We start from the raw sequence: 5300 nt of genomic DNA, 5'->3' as shown, positions 1-5300 counted from the left end.
GGGACGTGAGCTTGGCTGACGACGTGGCCGCTGCTCCTGCCCGCCTGCCACCGCCATTACTGCCGGCCCATTTTTGGCCGCATTGACTGCCGCGCCAGGCTGGCGCTGCTGGGTCGTGCGCTGGGTCGCCTCGAGTCGCGGTATTGGTTCCGCAGTCGAGGAGGCGCGGTAGTGGCGCAAGTGGCGGTGTTGTTGCATGCACGAAGCATTCGGCGCGCCGATTGCATGACGTGTGGGCCTGGGCCTCCATGCTGGGCGTGTTGGGAGTCGGAGAAGTGCGCCCACTTGGTGCGGTTGCATGCCGCCTGCATGGCTGCCCGCCCCTTTCGCCCGTTGGTCTGGGCAAAACTGGAGAGTCGCTTGTAACCGTTGGGCGGTTGTACGCACCGCGCGCGGCGGTTTGGCTTCTTCTGCTCTGAGCCGGCTTGCATGACGTGTGGGACCCAGCCCCCGCGCCGTAGGGGAGAACCTTGGAGTGTGTTGGAGAAGACTCAGCCCATGACGGCTGGGGACGCAAGTAGGGAGAGCCGCCTTTAAAAGGAGGGTGACCCCCTTGGAAGGCGACCATGTCTTCGCGCTCCCTTATGCATCGTGTCTTTCCACCTTCCAAGCCCTCGGATGGGGGATATCCGCCGTCTTTCCGCCTCGTCGTTGGAGGAACGCAACTCCGTGGGAGTTGGTACCTTTCAGCCATCGTTCGGCTTCAAGGATTTTCATCAGCCAGCCTGGCTGCTCCCCCTCGCCGGGGGTCACCCAAGACGGTGACCACCAGCCCCTGGATGGGGAGGAGCAAGCTGGGCTGTGATGTTGGCCCCGCCCCAGCTGGTCTTCATCATCCTCGCTGGGGTGGGGGCTGGGCTGAGCCGGTGCTCTGCCCCCCGCGCGGGTCGGCCGACCACCTCCTCTTCTAGCTTCTGGTGGTGGAGACCATCCTCCAGTTCTGCGGAGGAGACGTCCTCCAGCCATGCTGGGGGAGGCAGGCTGTTGCTGTCCAGCTAGGATGCAACATTCCGTCCTCTTCCTCGCTTGCGTGGCGAGGACAGGAGTGAGGACCTGCCGGTGCGCTTTGGGGCGACCTGCGTTTGCTGGTGATTCGCCCAGAGCTTGTCGCTCCACGGGCTTCCCCGGTGTGGAGGTTGTCCATACCCGCGGGGACGGAACCGGAGTTCTGTTTGTAATGGCACTTTGAATGCCAGTGTTTTTGTTCATTGTGGCTGTCGGGGCCTGAACATGTATGTATTTTCGGCACGGAGCCGTGTTTTTTCCTCATTTTCGAGCGCTAAGACTCGCCTGTTGGTTGTCTGAACCGCTTCACCAAGCGTGAGTCGCCCCGTGTAAAGGTGACGAGTGAGGTATCCGTATCCCGGGGGCGTAGGAGTCCCTCGGCTCGGTCGGCCTTGTTGTCCGAGGCTTCTCTAGCTTAGTTAAAGGAACCCCTCGGCCGCTCTCCGATGAGCCGAGGCCAGGGGTAGCGGTGTCAGCACGAACGGAGGCAGAGTTGGCTCGGTGAGAAGACCTGGTCGGTCGGAGCCTGGCCGGGCCGTCCGTTAGCGGGACCGACGCCGGGATTGACCAGCCGAGGCCTCGGGTCGGGCTGACGTCCTTGGAGGACAGCTGGCCGAGGCCCCGGGGTGACCGGCCGAGCCGCCTGCTCGGGCCGGATTCCCGGAGAAGACCCTGGCAGCGATGGCCCGGGCATGGCGATGACGTCGTCCTTCAGAGTGGAGATCTTCGGACCACGTCGCCGTCCGAGGTTAGGTCGGGCCTCGCCGAAGATGTTGCTGACGCCGAGGGTGCTGCTGCTCCCTTCAGCCGTCAAGATCCGAGCCTGCAGGATCGGATTGTCTTGTAGCGTGTGTTTCCTGCGGCCGCCGAGGCCAAAACACACCCTCGCCGTGTTGTAAAGCTGCGTCTCTTTTCCTCTTGCTTCGAGTATCTGGACTTTTTTTATTGGTAACAGAAATGTTTGTGCGAGCGAGAGTTGCTTCTCGCGGAAGGTGATGAGTGAGGTATCCGTATCCCGGAGGCATAGGAGTCCCTCGGCTCGGTCAGCCTTGCCGCTTACGCGCACTCTTACCCGTCCTTGGGGTTCTGTTACTGACGCAGTCGAGAAGGCTCGAAGAATCGCTCCGGTAGAAGAGCTTCCGAATGAGAAGACTTGTTCGGTCCGCGGAATCACTTTTCCGAACGCGAGTTACTTATCGCAGAAGGTGATGAGTGAGGTATCCGTATCCCGGAGGCGTAGGAGTCCCTCGGCTCGGTCAACCTTGGCTGCTTACGTGTACTCCGTCGTTTTCAGGGCCCGCTTTCGAAGTAGTCAAAAAGCACGAAAGATATTCTGGCAGAAAAGATCTTTTTTCGAGGAAAATTTCGACGCAGAGGGGGTTCCCCCCTTTTAGCCCCCGAGGGAGGGTCGGGCTTTGCCGGGGCGAGGCCGACCCTTCCTTGACGACTAAACTTTGCGTGGGTGCGAGGTATATGAACAACTTGAAAACATCTTAAGGGTAGAAGCGACGTAGCTGTTGGATGTTCCAAGCGTTGTTGTAGACCTCGCCTTGACTGTTGGACAGCTTGTACATTCCGGGCTTCAGAATTTTGGCGATGACGAACTGCCCCTCCCAGGGGGGCGTGAGCTTGTGCCGCCCTCGGGCGTCTTGTCGCAGCCGAAGCACCAGGTCGCCCACCTGGAGGTCTCGGGACCGGACCCCTCGGGCGTGGTAGCGTCGCAGGGACTGCTGGTACCGCGCCGAGTGTAGTAAGGCCTTGTCCCGAGCCTCCTCCAGCTGGTCCAGCGAGTCTTCTCGACTAGCTTGGTTGCTCTGGTCGGCATAGGCCCTTGTCCTCGGGGAGCCGTATTCCAGGTCTGCAGGCAAGACGACCTCGGCCCCGTAGACTAGGAAGAACGACGTGAAGCCCGTGGCTCGGCTCGACGTTGTCCTCAGACTCCAGACCACCGAGGGGAGTTCCTTCATCCATCGCTTGCCGAACTTGTTGAGGTCGTTGTAGATCCGAGGCTTGAGCCCTTATAGAATCATGCCGTTGGCACGCTCTACTTGCCCATTTGACATGGGATGAGCCACGGCGGCCCAGTCCACCCGGATGTGGTGATCCTCGCAGAAGTCCAGGAACTTTCTGCCGGTGAACTGGGTGCCGTTGTCGGTGATGAAGGAGTTCGGGACCCCGAAGCGATGGATGATGTTGGTGAAGAACGCCACCGCCTGCTCGGACCTGATGCTGTTCAAGGGTCGGACCTCGATCCACTTGGAGAATTTGTCGATGGCGACCAGCAGGTGCGTGTACCCCCCGGGTGCCTTCTGCAAGGGGCCGACGAGATCCAGACCCCACACAGCGAAAGGCCAGGTGATGAGTATCGTCTGCAGAGCCTGAGCGGGCAGGTGGGTCTGCCTTGCGTAGAACTGACACCCCTCGCAGGTGCGGACAATTTTAGTGGCGTCGGCCACCGCCGTCGGCCAGTAGAAGCCTTGTCGGAAAGCATTCCCGACAAGGGCTCGAGGCGCTGCGTGATGGCCGCAAGCCCCCGAGTGTATCTCTCGCAGGAGTTCCTGACCTTCGGCGATGGAGATGCATCGCTGGAGGATGCCCGAGGGGCTGCGGTGGTAGAGCTCCTTCTTATCTCCCAGCAAGACGAACGACTTGGCGCGCCGCGCCAGTCGCCGAGCTTCGGCTCGGTCGGAGGGTAGCTCTCCTTGGTGGAGATATTGCAGGTACGAGGTCTGCCAGCTTTGATCAGGCGTGACCCCACTTCGCTCCCCCCCAACGTGCAGCGTCTCGCCCTCGGGGGCCGAGGGTACCTCAGACCGAACCGAGGGTGCCTCGAGCCGAGCTGAGGGTGCCTTGGACTGTGCCGAGGGTACCTCGGGCTGGGCCGAGGGTGCCTCGGGCAGAGCCGAGGGCGCCTCGGACTGTGCCGAGGGTACCTCGGGCTGGGCCGAGGGTGCCTCAGGCTCGGGCATGTCGTCGATCTTGACAGAGGGCTGACGCAGATCTCGGGAGAAGACGTCCAGAGGAACCGTTGTTCGCCCCGAGGCTATTTTAGCCAGCTCGTCCGCAGTCTCGTTGTAGCGCTGAGCGATGTGGTTGAGCTCGAGCCCGTAGAACTTGTCTTCCAGGCGCCGAACCTCATCGCAGTAGGCCTCCATCTTCGGGTCGCGGCAGTGGGAGTTCTTCATGACTTGGTCGATGACGAGCTGCGAGTCACCGCGAGCGTCGAGGCGTCAGACCCCTAGCTCGATGGCGATCTGCAACCCGTTGACCAGAGCCTCATACTCGACCACATTGTTGGACGCCGGGAAATGGAGGCGTAGCACGTAGCGTAGGTGCTTCCCGAGGGGCGAGATGAAGAGTAGGCCTGCGCCGGCTCCTGTCTTCATCAGCGACCCATCGAAGAACATGGTCCAGAGCTCTGGCTGGATCGGAGCTGTTGGGAGCTGAGTGTCGACCCATTCAGCTACGAAGTCCGCCAAGACCTGGGACTTGATGGCCTTCCGAGGAGCGAACGAGATTGTCTCGCCCATGATTTCCACCGCCCACTTTGCAATCCTACCCGAGGCCTCTCGACACTGGATGATCTCCCCCAGGGGGAAGGATGACACCACAGTTACCGGATGAGACTCGAAGTAGTGTCGCAGCTTCCGCCGCGTTAGGATCACCGCGTACAACAGCTTCTGAACTTGTGGGTAGCGGATCTTGGTTTCGGACAGTACCTCGCTGATGAAGTAGACTGGCCTCTGAACGGGCAATGCATGCCCCTCTTCTTGCCTCTCGACCACAATCGCGGCGCTAACCACCTGAGTGGTCACGACAACGTAGACCAAGAGGGCTTCTCCGGCAGCTGGGGGTACCAAGATAGGCGCCTTCGTGAGGAGCGCCTTCAGGTTCCCGAGGGCTTCCTCAGCCTCAGGGGTCCAAGTGAAGCACTCGACCTTCCTTAAGAGGCGGTACAGAGGTAGACCTCTTTCGCCGAGGCGTGAGATGAAGCGGCTCAGAGCCGCGAGGCATCCCATGACCCTCTGTACGCCTTTCAAGTCCTTGATGGGCCCCATGCTGGTGATGGCTGCGATCTTCTCCGGGTTGGCTTCGATGCCCCGCTCGGAGACGATGAACCCCAAGAGCATGCCTCGGGGCACCCCGAAAACACACTTTTCGGGATTGAGCTTGACGCCCTTCGCCTTGAGGCATCGGAATGTCACTTCAAGGTCAGAAAGGAGGTCGGAGGCTTTCCTCGTCTTGACTACGATGTCATCGACGTAGGCCTCAACCGTGCGGCCAATGTGTTCGCC

This window comes from Zea mays, chromosome 5 (genome assembly GCF_902167145.1).
Source record: "Zea mays cultivar B73 chromosome 5, Zm-B73-REFERENCE-NAM-5.0, whole genome shotgun sequence".
Lineage (NCBI taxonomy): Eukaryota > Viridiplantae > Streptophyta > Magnoliopsida > Poales > Poaceae > Zea > Zea mays.
This window is presented reverse-complemented; position numbering follows the sequence as displayed.